Genomic DNA, 13,879 nt, shown 5'->3' with positions numbered 1-13,879 from the left:
TCTCCATAAAGTTGGTCAGCAGCAGGAAGCATGAAGTGCTCTAAAACTTCCTGGTATACGGCTGCGTTGACCTTGGACCTCAGAAAACACAGTGGGCCAACACCAGCAGATGACATGGCACCCCAAACCATCACTGACTGTGGAAACTTTAGGCTGGCCCTCAAGCGACGTGGATTGTGTGCCTCTCCTCTCTTCCTCCAGACTCTGGGACCCCGATTTCCAAAGCAAATGCTAAATTGACTTTCATCAGAGAACGTAACTTTGGACCACTCAGCAGCAGTCCAGTCCTTTTTGTCGAGGCGCCTCTGACGCTGTCTGTTGTTCAAGAGTGGCTTGACACAAGGAACGAGACAGCTGAAAACCATGTCTTGCATACGTCTGTGCGCAGGGGTTCTTGAAGCACTGACTCCAGCTGCAGTCCACTCTTTGTGAATCTCCCCCACATTTTTGAATGGGTTCTGTTTCACAGTCCTCTCCAGGGTGCGGTTATCCCTATTGCTAGTACACTTTTTTCTACCACATCTTTTCCTTCCCTTCGCCTCTCTATTAATGTGCTTGGACACAGAGCTCTGCGAACAGCCATCCTCTTTTGCAATGACCTTTTGTGTCTTGGCCTCCTTGTGCAAGGTGTCAGTGGTCGTCTTTTGGACAACTGTCAAGTCAGCAGTCTTCCCCATGACTGTGTAGCCTACAGAACTAGACTGAGAGACCATTTAAAGGCCTTTGCAGGTGTTTTGAGTTAATTAGCTGATAAGAGTGTGTGGCACCAGGTGTCTTCAATATTGAACCTTTTCACAATATTCTAATTTTCTGAGATAGTGATGTAACAAGGTTAGTAGATATGGGAAGAAGGAGGCGGGAACCGGCGAACATTCAACAAAACTTTAATATAAAATAAACAAACAAAACGAAAGTAATGCCGGCAGACCCTCGCGGACGTCTGCCGGCCACACAAACATAATAAAACATAAAATAAAGTCCAGGCCTGGTCCTCTCTCGTCCTTCACTGATGTCGCTCCTCCTTTTATGCCTCCGGAGCTCCTCCGTGAGAGACTCGAGGCTCTCGCCCGCCCTGCTCGTCACATACCCCCAACGCCCCTCGCAGGCCGGGGGGTACCTCCGAGACTGCGCTTTACTCCCCCCCGGGGCCTGTCTCGGCGGCCGCAGCACCTGGGGGTAAGGACAGACAAGACGAGAGAAAGGAGACGGAAGCAAGGGGAGCGACAGGACGAGAGAGGGGATAGAGGAAAAAGAAAGAAAAAAAAATGCTGGGTCCGGCTCCCAGACACACTGCCGCTCGGTCCTCAGCCTGCCAAGAGGCTCTTCTTCGCGGTGCCATGCGGTGGCACTGGACGCTCGGTGGACGGCCCGATCCTCGACCGCCTCCTGGCGGCCGGCGATGGCTCCTCCGACTGAGGGCAGCCGGCAGCGAGTCCCCCGTCCCCTGCTCCTCCCCTTCATGGCGGACGGCAGCAGGCTCCGGCCCACGGCAGACGGCGGCGACTCCTCCGCTCCCTCCAGGTCCAGGACGGCAGCCACCCCACCTCGTCCCAGGAGCACGGCATCCGGGTCTCCGTCCCACCTTTCACAAGGCTCCAGCACCACCGCCTCGGGCAGCCTTTCGCGGTCTCCACTTCCGCGCTGCCCGAACTCCGCAGCACCGCGATCCCCCTCAGCAGTGAGGGCTCTCCGACAGCATGTCCCTCCTTCCTCCCGGGTTTCGGCACCAATGTAACACGGTTAGTAGATATGGGAAGAAGGAGGCGGGAACCGGCGAACATTCAACAAAACTTTAATATAAAATAAACAAACAAAACGAAAGTAATGCCGGCAGACCCTCGCGGACGTCTGCCGGCCACACAAACATAACAAAACATAAAATAAAGTCCAGGCCTGGTCCTCTCTCGTCCTTCACTGATGTCGCTCCTCCTTTTATGCCTCCGGAGCTCCTCCGTGAGAGACTCGAGGCCGGCACGCCTCGCAGGTGACGCTCATTATCACTCGCGTCACCGGCCTCGCGCCGTTCCCTCACGGCTCTCGCCCGCCCTGCTCGTCACAAGTGACTATACTCATCAAAATGAAAAGAAATAAACATGTGAAACCTCTCAGTCTGTGTGTAATGAACGAATATGATATATACAAGTTTCACTTTTTGAAAGGAATTAGTGAAATAAATCAACTTTTTGATGACATTCTAATTATATGACCAGCACCTGTACACGAGCTGCGGTCCTTTAGACCAGTGTTTCCCATCAGTCAGGCGTGTTTGATTAGATGTCTCCCTGATCAAACACACCCGATCCAACTCATCAGCTCGTTGGTAAAGACTCCAAGACCTCAGACGGGCGCATCAGACAAGAGTGACATTCAAGACGTGCAGTGCTGGTTTGGGAACCGCTGCTTTGGAACAACGGCGACCGTTTCATAAGGGTGCGAGACGGTGCCACCCTGCCAGCCACCCCACCGCAGGTACATAGAGACTCCTTGTGAAGCTCCAGCGACATTCCCTCTGCTATTAACCACAACGATTTGCAGTCCCCCAAAAGGGGAAGCACACCGTTCCTGGAGACACTGCAATACCAGGTCGATGCATGGAGTGGACGGAGCAAGCCCCGGTTCCGGCTCCATGAGCCAAAAATCCATTTAATATGTAGTCCCCAGATAGGGGACGTATCAGATATTAAACTGATAAGAACAGATTTTTTTTTTTTTTTTTCCTTTTATTTATTTTTTCAATAATCATTATTTACATACAAACATTACATTGTTTCTTGGGAACATGTAACACAGATTTCCTTTCCGATTAAAAGGTTTTGCTTAGTTTTTTTTTTCCTTAATACATGATACATAAAACTTTGTATAAACAGATGTGTGTAAAAGAAGAAAGGCAATAAATAAAATACAATTGAAGTTGCTTAAAAGCCATAATTTAACCTAATAGATAGAATTGATCACGATTAAAACATAAAAGATAAAAAAGCTCTCTTATACATGAACGGGCACAGGCGACACAATACTTTTTTTTTTTTTTTGAGATGTCCTCATTCAACACTCCACAACAAACACCACGACCCAACACATTTGGGCTGAGAGGAGAACCTCTTAAACCACGGCACCGCTGCTCCCTCCAGAAGGGGGCATCTGCAGGCAGTCAGGGCGCGTGGCCACGGGGACCTTTCCTGTGTAGCTCCGACCCCCACGTCCGAATGGCAATGCGCAGCATACTCCTGCAGCCTGTTGTTGACCAGCTGTTTCATGGCGTGCAGGGTCACCATCACATGCTTCCCCACCAGCAGGTTTCTGGAGGTCCATAGTACATCTTTGTAGCAGTTGATAGTGAGCCAGGTTTGGGTGTGCTGGGCTGGTGTCATTTTCCTCTGGCTCACTCCTCCCATTATCATGGGGTAGTCCAGTTGTTGGACCTCCCCTGCTGGCAGGCTCGGGAATTGCTGGGGGCCGGCTGTTGCCCACAGGTCCCTCGCGACACTGCACTCCCAGAACGTATGTCTCACGGATTCCGGTGCATTACACCCTGGCCGAGGACAGATTGGATTTGTCGCCATTCCTCGGGAGTGCATCACGGCCCTGACCGGGAGGATCTCGTGAGCGGCCATCCATGCCAGGTCGCGGTGTCTATTGTGAAGGGCCGGATGGGACACATTTTGCCACACAGTCTGGGCCTCACCAATTTTGATCCAGCGCACTGGAGTCACCTGTTCCCGTTCCTGTATGAGAGAGAGAAGGAGGCGGTGATTTGTTAAAGATTTAGTTTCTTTTTCTAAAATATGCTTATTTAAGAACTTCTTGATAAAATCATACGCAGCAGATGGCTTAAAAGCAACTGGTATTGTGTGATTGGTGGGTAAGATTTTTAAGGACCTTAAATAGGATCCCATCCAGAAACGGCTCATAGCAGCAGTTTTATTATCTGTTTTTGTGTCTAATGCATATTTCATATGAAGTGCTGTATAGTATGCCCCTAAAAATAAATAAAAGTTTGGTATTCCTCTGCCTCCATTTCTTGGGGACTTCTTCATCTCCTCTCTTGTCAGCCTCTCCCATTTTCCTCCCCACACAAAGTGAAACATTTCTCTGTCCACGGATAAAAGGAACCATCTGGGGGGTAAAACACAGAACAAAGCAATAAAAATAAAGGTAAAATTACAGATTTAATAATTAAAACCTTGCCTTCTATTGTCAGTTGTCTACGTCTCCAAAATCCAAATCTTTGTCTTACTTTAGCTAAAGCTTCTTGCCAGTTGCCCCTTCCTCCTCCTTCTCTGTCAAATTTAATCCCTAGTATCTTTATATCAGTCTTTTTCATTTCCAGGTCAAGACTCTTTACTTCTTTAGGATCCCATGGTCCAAAACATTGTACTTGAGTTTTTGATCTATTTAGTCTAGCCCCAGACGCCCTTCCAAACCAGTCAGTCAGGTCCATAGTCCTAGTAATTGATAAAACGTCAGTACATACAAGGTTCACATCGTCCATATATAAAAAGGCCTTGGCAGTCAATCCCCCCGCCCCTGGTATTGTCAGTCCCCTGATCCATTTGTCCCTTCTCAATGCCTGCGCCAGTGGCTCAATACAGGCCACATATAAGAGGGGAGATAACGGGCATCCCTGACGGACCCCACAGTGTACGTCTACTGCTTTTGTCAAGTGCCCATTTACCAAAAACCTGCTGCTTATCCCCCTGTATAGCAGTTCCACCCAAGCTACAAATCTCCCTGGAAAACCCATCTTTAGCAGTACTTGAAATAAGTACTGGTGCGAGACCCGATCAAAAGCTTTTTCAAAATCTAAATTTAGAACTGCAAGCCTAATATTTCTGTCTCTCGCATAACAGATGGTGTCTCTCATCAGAACAAGGCTGTCCGTGATCTTTCTTCCAGGAACTGCGCAGGTTTGATCTGGGTGGATCAAATCCCCTAAAATGGAAGACATAAGAATCATTAAAAGCTTACTAAACAATTTACAGTCCACATTTAAAAGAGTTATTGGTCGCCAATTTTTCAAGTCAGTCCTTTCGTCTTTTTTGTGTAAAAGTGTAACAATCCCTATCCTAAAACTATCTGGCAGTTTCTCCATTTTATAAAATTCATTAAAAACAATTAAAAGGTCGTTGGCTAAAATGTCCCAAAATGTCTGATAAAACTCAAGTGGGATACCATCTTCTCCAGGTGACTTTCTTTTCTTAAAATGTTTTAAACATTTCTCCATTTCAGAAAGGTTGAAATCATTTATCAAACACGTGCTATCCTTAACGGGTTTATCAATTCATTCTAAAACTTCTTTTAAAATGCAGTCTTCAATCTCTTTCTTACCATATAGTTCATCATAGAAATCTTCAACCACCTTTAAGATGCTTTCTGTATTTGTCATTACTGTATTTTCTTTATTTTTCAATCCCACCACTGCGAAAAAAATAACTTGTACATTTTTCTCCCTCTTCCATTTCCTTTTCTCTACTTTGTAAAATGATACTCTTGCTTCTAACCTCCGATAATTCTGACATTGACCTTTTCACTTGGCGAATTTCTTCATTAAAATCAAAGCCCTGATTGCACAGGTTAAAATAGCGTTGCAGTCGTTTTTGCATTCCCACCATACATCTTTTCTCTTTATCTTTTTTCTTTTTTCCCGCCAGTTTAAAAAACGTCTTAGTCTTTCCCTTCACCATTTCCCACCACTGTGCATGTGAGTCATAAAAGTCTTTTAGGGTCTGCCATTGGCTGTACTGCTCCCTGTATTCTTTCACAATCTCCAAATCTTTCAACAGGGAACAGTTCAGCCTCCAAAGCCCCCTACCTGTCGTCACACCTATGGGAAGTGAAAGGGTGCAGGAAAGCATAGCGTGGTCTGAAAAGAAAATGGGGATTAATTTAGCATCAACTGGTGTAAGGTCCCTAGTGAAGACATAATCAATGCGGAAGGCTTTGCTGCCATCACCACTAAACCAGGTGAATCCTTTCTCCCCAGGATGCATGGTTCTGAAACAGTCAGTCAGTTTAAAATCTCTTGTTATGGTTTGCAATAAAATGGATGTTTTGTCCAATTTAAGATCTTCTCCTCCCCCTTTCCTATCATTTTTGCTTAAAATGCAATTAAAATCCCCTGCTAAAATAATCGGGTCCCTTCCTAAAAGGTGGGGCTGAATGTCTTTTAAAAGGTTGTATCTATCATTCTTTTCTGTATATCCATAAATATTTAATATGTTAAAAGCCCTCCCCAAAAACGTCAAGTTGACTAAAAGAGCCCGCCCGTCTCTTAGTACTGTGCTCCCCTTCACCAAGATTTGTTGATTTTTTACCAGGACAGCAATACCATCTGCTTTATTTTGGTTTTAACCACTCCAAATAGAGGGTCCTTGTTGCCATTTGTCCTCCCAATTCTTGTAATTGTTAAAAAAAGGTAAAGCGCACTCCTGTAACAAAAACACATCAGAGGGTTGTGTACTTAAAAAATTTAAAACAGTTTGTGTTCTCGTTGGTGACCTCACACTTCTCACGTTTAACGTAGAGATGGTGATGGTCATGAGCGTTAAAACGAGAATAAAAGAAGACAGAAACAACATTTTAAAATTTTAAAAACAAATTATCCATTTAAAAACACATTTTCTTGTAAAACAAGTTCTTCCCGCATTTCCACACCATTGGAGGCAGGGAACTGAACATGTTTTCCTTCTGAGTCACAAGGTGAGCTCCTGGGTGTGGATGATTTCAGCTCAATCGATAGAAAAGAAATCTCATTGGCTGTTTGGCTTGGGAATAATCTATTCAGATCCTCCGATGAAGAGGAATCTGAAAATCTTCCCATTTTATCCTTTCCCATTTCTTTCCAGAGAGGGGAGTGTGCCACTCTCTTTTTTTATCGATTGAGCACAGGGGAGTTGCTCACTTAATTGACTTTCTTGCAGTGAATCCTCTATGTCCTCCCCTACCTTTTCACCTACCTCTAAGATGTTTTCTTCTGCCTCTTCCCTTTGGTCTTCCTCCCCCTGTTGCTCCTCACTCCTTAACTCCGCCCCCTCATTACCTCTAACATCTGATCCTTCTCCACCAATCGCAGAAATTGGCGGGAGATTTGAATCTTTTTGCTCCGCCCCTCGTTATCCTTTTGTTTGCTTTTCTCAACCGCCATTTTATTTGCTTTAACTTTGTTGGCAAAGGACTTTGGGCAATCTCTGTAGAGATGATTGGAGTCTCCACACAGATTACACTTTCTGCCATTGGGACATTCGTCAAAAGTATGCCCAATTTCTCTACATTTCCCACAAAACGACTTCTGGCAAGCTTCCACTAAATGCCCCACCTCTCCACATCTACGACAGAGCTTGGGCATTCCCTGATAATAAATGTAGCCTCTGTTTTCTCCAAGCACAATCACTGATGGAAGATGTTTCAGGCCCTGGAAGCCCTGGGGATCTTCCCACTGTTTTATGGGAATCCTCCAGGAACAATTCCAGATGCCATCCTCATCCAGCATTTTCATGGCTTGGCCTCTAACAGAGCAATATCTACCCAACCAAGTACATATATCTTCTCCACTGACGGTTTCATTGAACATTCGGACAATAACCATTTTGTGGGTATTGTCGGTCAGTTTCTCCACCTTAAACATGGAAAAGAGGGTCTTTACATTTTCAAGTCTGGTCCAGAAGTCATTCAGCAAACTAGCTGACTTGAAACTTACATCAAATCCTTTATTAAAAGGGAGGGACAAAATACAATTCAAATCATTTGGTGTAAATCTCAAAGTTTGCTGAACAAATTTGCGGGAAAAATCCAACCGGGACATCTGAACAGGCTTTCCTTGGTTTTCTAAGAGTGTAAAACGCACGCTGTGGTGCCTCCGCACGCCGGCACGGGCAGCCGACATGTTGGAGGCACCAACAGCTAAAACAGGAGTTTAAAAAACTATCGACACAATAAAAGGATCTAAAAACAAGAATAAAAGACTTACCTTACAACCAGTATCTCAGTTAAAATGTTCTCCTAAAAGCAAGCACAATACAATATAAATAAACAATAAATAATAAAAAAGTACAGCTGTAAGCAGTACAATATACCTCTTCAAGGTAAAGGAAAGTGCTATTAAAAAAACACAGCCCAAAAACCCACAAAGAGGCGATCGCAACACTGCCAAATGACAAGACACTTGATCTTAGCCAAAAGGCCGAGAAGCGATGCCGTTGCCAAGCAGTGGGGGCAGAGCCGGCAAAGGCGACGCCCATCTGGGCCGCAGTGGGTTTCGTACTTTGCCTCTAGGACCACTGCTGTCGATCAGATCGTTTGTTAAATAGTGGAGATGATTTGAAACAACCTGCTTTCGCGAACTGGTCCTAGGTTTTTCCATCGACCTCCACAAAAGCACCGCAGTACAATTCTCTGGACTCCCTAGGTCGTTCTTGATCAGGAGGGGGGAAAAAAAAAAAAAAGCTCAACTTTAACATTTGGATAGTGTGACGAGTCCCTCGTTCTTCCTGCTACGGCCGGCCAGTGGGTGTGGCTGGGAGACTCATCAAGTGAACCATGTACACCCGTGCTTCCCTCTATAAAGCTTGGGCTTTGTTTGGCGTGGTGTGTTGCTTGCTCCTGGGTGCTTTGGTTTTGATTTTGGTCTTTGTTTATTTTGAGTTCCTTATTCATTTAAATGTGGTTCTGTCTGATGTTTGGTTATTGATGTGTCTGACAGAAATTGTGTTTGGTTTTGTTGATTTCTTGTTTCATATATTTTCTTATTTATGCTGATAAATCTCTTTTCGTTGCAACCTACCAAGCTGCCTATGTCCTCCGTTTCATTTGTCACGGCTTTGAGCCGATCGTGACAATAGCGACCACGGGGTCATTTAGAAAACGGCCATGGTCGAGTGCCCCCAAAAGCCTGTCGTCCCTGAAGGAAAACTCAGAACTTTGCGAAACCAGGCGAGCGCACGCAACACCCGATTCCATAAAAGGGGCGTGCAAACACACACGGAGCCACAGACAACGCTACGACTGTTAGAAACCACAGGTTCTCTCGGCACCACCTAATCTGCTTTCAACCAGTATGTCCAGTGGAGAGCGCGAACGCAGTCCCCCACTACCATAAATTATGCAGTCAAGATTCCCACATTTGGGGAATTCGCAGGGGTCAGCACAACCGGGGTGCAATGGCTGAGCCTCGCCCTGGGTGAACCACCTTCCTGATCATGGTGTCTCCCCTGCCAGGTAAGCATGAGTCCCCAGGCCTCCAGTCAGAGGCTACCCTATCCCTCTTTGCCGTCCTCATCAACGGTGACCCCCCTCCCCCACCCCAAGCAAAGGAAGGGCGTGTCCCTTCCATTACTTGACTGCGATTTCCGTGACCATGTCTTCAAGCCGGAAAACTGCCAAGCACCTACAGGTGCTGGTCGTATGATTAGAATGTCATCAAAAAGTTGATTTCTTTCACTAATTCCTTTCAAAAAGTCAAACTTGTATATTATGTACATTGCACACAGACTGATATATTTCAAATGTTTATTTCTTTTAATTTTGATGATTATAACTGACAACTAAGGAAAATCCCAAATCCGGTATCTCAGCAAATTTAGAATATTACTTAAGACCAATACAAAGAAAGGATTTTTAGAAATCTTGGCCAACTGAAAATTATAAACATGAAAAGTATGAGCATGTGCAGCACTCAATACTTAGTTGGGGCTCCTTTTGCCTGAATTACTGCAGCAATGCGGCGTGGCATGGAGTTGATCGGTCTGTGGCACTGCTCAGGTGTTATGAGAGCCCAGGTTGCTCTGATAGTGGCCTTCAGCTCTTCTGCATTGTTGGGTCTGGCATATGGCATCTTCCTCTTCACAATACCCCGTAGATTTTCTATGGGGTTAAGGTCAGGCGAGTTTGCTGGCCAATTAAGAACAGGGATACCATGGTCCTTAAACCGGGTACTGGTAGCTTTGGCACTGTGTGCAGGTGCCAAGTCCTGTTGGGAAATGAAATCTGCATCTCCATAAAGTTGGTCAGCAGCAGGAAGCATGAAGTGCTCTAAAACTTCCTGGTATATGGCTGCGTTGACCTTGGACCTCAGAAAACACAGTGGGCCAACACCAGCAGATGACATGGCACCCCAAACCATCACTGACTGTGGAAACTTTAGGCTGGCCCTCAAGCGACGTGGATTGTGTGCCTCTCCTCTCTTCCTCCAGACTCTGGGACCCCGATTTCCAAAGCAAATGCTAAATTGACTTTCATCAGAGAACGTAACTTTGGACCACTCAGCAGCAGTCCAGTCCTTTTTGTCGAGGCGCCTCTGACGCTGTCTGTTGTTCAAGAGTGGCTTGACACAAGGAACGAGACAGCTGAAAACCATGTCTTGCATACGTCTGTGCGCAGGGGTTCTTGAAGCACTGACTCCAGCTGCAGTCCACTCTTTGTGAATCTCCCCCACATTTTTGAATGGGTTCTGTTTCACAGTCCTCTCCAGGGTGCGGTTATCCCTATTGCTAGTACACTTTTTTTCTACCACATCTTTTCCTTCCCTTCGCCTCTCTATTAATGTGCTTGGACACAGAGCTCTGCGAACAGCCATCCTCTTTTGCAATGACCTTTTGTGTCTTGGCCTCCTTGTGCAAGGTGTCAGTGGTCGTCTTTTGGACAACTGTCAAGTCAGCAGTCTTCCCCATGACTGTGTAGCCTACAGAACTAGACTGAGAGACCATTTAAAGGCCTTTGCAGGTGTTTTGAGTTAATTAGCTGATAAGAGTGTGTGGCACCAGGTGTCTTCAATATTGAACCTTTTCACAATATTCTAATTTTCTGAGATAGTGATGTAACAAGGTTAGTAGATATGGGAAGAAGGAGGCGGGAACCGGCGAACATTCAACAAAACTTTAATATAAAATAAACAAACAAAACGAAAGTAATGCCGGCAGACCCTCGCGGACGTCTGCCGGCCACACAAACATAATAAAACATAAAATAAAGTCCAGGCCTGGTCCTCTCTCGTCCTTCACTGATGTCGCTCCTCCTTTTATGCCTCCGGAGCTCCTCCGTGAGAGACTCGAGGCTCTCGCCCGCCCTGCTCGTCACATACCCCCAACGCCCCTCGCAGGCCGGGGGGTACCTCCGAGACTGCGCTTTACTCCCCCCCGGGGCCTGTCTCGGCGGCCGCAGCACCTGGGGGTAAGGACAGACAAGACGAGAGAAAGGAGACGGAAGCAAGGGGAGCGACAGGACGAGAGAGGGGATAGAGGAAAAAGAAAGAAAAAAAAATGCTGGGTCCGGCTCCCAGACATACTGCCGCTCGGTCCTCAGCCTGCCAAGAGGCTCTTCTTCGCGGTGCCATGCGGTGGCACTGGACGCTCGGTGGACGGCCCGATCCTCGACCGCCTCCTGGCGGCCGGCGATGGCTCCTCCGACTGAGGGCAGCCGGCAGCGAGTCCCCCGTCCCCTGCTCCTCCCCTTCATGGCGGACGGCAGCAGGCTCCGGCCCACGGCAGACGGCGGCGACTCCTCCGCTCCCTCCAGGTCCAGGACGGCAGCCACCCCACCTCGTCCCAGGAGCACGGCATCCGGGTCTCCGTCCCACCTTTCACAAGGCTCCAGCACCACCGCCTCGGGCAGCCTTTCGCGGTCTCCACTTCCGCGCTGCCCGAACTCCGCAGCACCGCGATCCCCCTCAGCAGTGAGGGCTCTCCGACAGCATGTCCCTCCTTCCTCCCGGGTTTCGGCACCAATGTAACACGGTTAGTAGATATGGGAAGAAGGAGGCGGGAACCGGCGAACATTCAACAAAACTTTAATATAAAATAAACAAACAAAACGAAAGTAATGCCGGCAGACCCTCGCGGACGTCTGCCGGCCACACAAACATAACAAAACATAAAATAAAGTCCAGGCCTGGTCCTCTCTCGTCCTTCACTGATGTCGCTCCTCCTTTTATGCCTCCGGAGCTCCTCCGTGAGAGACTCGAGGCCGGCACGCCTCGCAGGTGACGCTCATTATCACTCGCGTCACCGGCCTCGCGCCGTTCCCTCACGGCTCTCGCCCGCCCTGCTCGTCACAAGTGACTATACTCATCAAAATGAAAAGAAATAAACATGTGAAACCTCTCAGTCTGTGTGTAATGAACGAATATGATATATACAAGTTTCACTTTTTGAAAGGAATTAGTGAAATAAATCAACTTTTTGATGACATTCTAATTATATGACCAGCACCTGTACACGAGCTGCGGTCCTTTAGACCAGTGTTTCCCATCAGTCAGGCGTGTTTGATTAGATGTCTCCCTGATCAAACACACCCGATCCAACTCATCAGCTCGTTGGTAAAGACTCCAAGACCTCAGACGGGCGCATCAGACAAGAGTGACATTCAAGACGTGCAGTGCTGGTTTGGGAACCGCTGCTTTGGAACAACGGCGACCGTTTCATAAGGGTGCGAGACGGTGCCACCCTGCCAGCCACCCCACCGCAGGTACATAGAGACTCCTTGTGAAGCTCCAGCGACATTCCCTCTGCTATTAACCACAACGATTTGCAGTCCCCCAAAAGGGGAAGCACACCGTTCCTGGAGACACTGCAATACCAGGTCGATGCATGGAGTGGACGGAGCAAGCCCCGGTTCCGGCTCCATGAGCCAAAAATCCATTTAATATGTAGTCCCCAGATAGGGGACGTATCAGATATTAAACTGATAAGAACAGATTTTTTTTTTTTTTTTTTTTTTTTCTTTTATTTATTTTTTCAATAATCATTATTTACATACAAACATTACATTGTTTCTTGGGAACATGTAACACAGATTTCCTTTCCGATTAAAAGGTTTTGCTTAGTTTTTTTTTTCCTTAATACATGATACATAAAACTTTGTATAAACAGATGTGTGTAAAAGAAGAAAGGCAATAAATAAAATACAATTGAAGTTGCTTAAAAGCCATAATTTAACCTAATAGATAGAATTGATCACGATTAAAACATAAAAGATAAAAAAGCTCTCTTATACATGAACGGGCACAGGCGACACAATACTTTTTTTTTTTTTTTTTTTGAGATGTCCTCATTCAACACTCCACAACAAACACCACGACCCAACACTTTTGGGCTGAGAGGAGAACCTCTTAAACCACGGCACCGCTGCTCCCTCCAGAAGGGGGGCATCTGCAGGCAGTCAGGGCGCGTGGCCACGGGGACCTTTCCTGTGTAGCTCCGACCCCCACGTCCGAATGGCAATGCGCAGCATACTCCTGCAGCCTGTTGTTGACCAGCTGTTTCATGGCGTGCAGGGTCACCATCACATGCTTCCCCACCAGCAGGTTTCTGGAGGTCCATAGTACATCTTTGTAGCAGTTGATAGTGAGCCAGGTTTGGGTGTGCTGGGCTGGTGTCATTTTCCTCTGGCTCACTCCTCCCATTATCATGGGGTAGTCCAGTTGTTGGACCTCCCCTGCTGGCAGGCTCGGGAATTGCTGGGGGCCGGCTGTTGCCCACAGGTCCCTCGCGACACTGCACTCCCAGAACGTATGTCTCACGGATTCCGGTGCATTACACCCTGGCCGAGGACAGATTGGATTTGTCGCCATTCCTCGGGAGTGCATCACGGCCCTGACCGGGAGGATCTCGTGAGCGGCCATCCATGCCAGGTCGCGGTGTCTATTGTGAAGGGCCGGATGGGACACATTTTGCCACACAGTCTGGGCCTCACCAATTTTGATCCAGCGCACTGGAGTCACCTGTTCCCGTTCCTGTATGAGAGAGAGAAGGAGGCGGTGATTTGTTAAAGATTTAGTTTCTTTTTCTAAAATATGCTTATTTAAGAACTTCTTGATAAAATCATACGCAGCAGATGGCTTAAAAGCAACTGGTATTGTGTGATTGGTGGGTAAGATTTTTAAGGACCT

At 46.9% G+C, this 13,879-nt stretch overlaps 2 non-coding genes and 1 pseudogene across 2 annotated transcripts; all 3 read right to left on the bottom strand.

The window, feature by feature from the left end:
* Positions 1–2,546: 2,546 nt before the first annotated feature.
* On the bottom strand, positions 2,547–2,743 carry LOC137010292 (U2 spliceosomal RNA). The gene has a single exon (XR_010893334.1). It is a non-coding gene; the product is annotated as a U2 spliceosomal RNA (small nuclear RNA).
* Positions 2,744–9,057: 6,314 nt separating this feature from the next.
* On the bottom strand, positions 9,058–9,221 carry LOC137010066 (U1 spliceosomal RNA). The gene has a single exon (XR_010893145.1). It is a non-coding gene; the product is annotated as a U1 spliceosomal RNA (small nuclear RNA).
* A 3,312-nt stretch (positions 9,222–12,533) lies between these two features.
* LOC137010294 (U2 spliceosomal RNA) lies at positions 12,534–12,736 on the bottom strand (annotated as a pseudogene).
* Positions 12,737–13,879: the final 1,143 nt, after the last annotated feature.

The sequence above is a fragment of the Chanodichthys erythropterus genome, chromosome 20, assembly GCF_024489055.1.
Source record: "Chanodichthys erythropterus isolate Z2021 chromosome 20, ASM2448905v1, whole genome shotgun sequence".
In the NCBI taxonomy this organism is placed as follows: Eukaryota; Metazoa; Chordata; class Actinopteri; order Cypriniformes; family Xenocyprididae; genus Chanodichthys; species Chanodichthys erythropterus.
The sequence above is the reverse complement of the archived record's forward strand: the minus strand, read 5'-3'. Positions and strand labels throughout refer to the sequence as shown.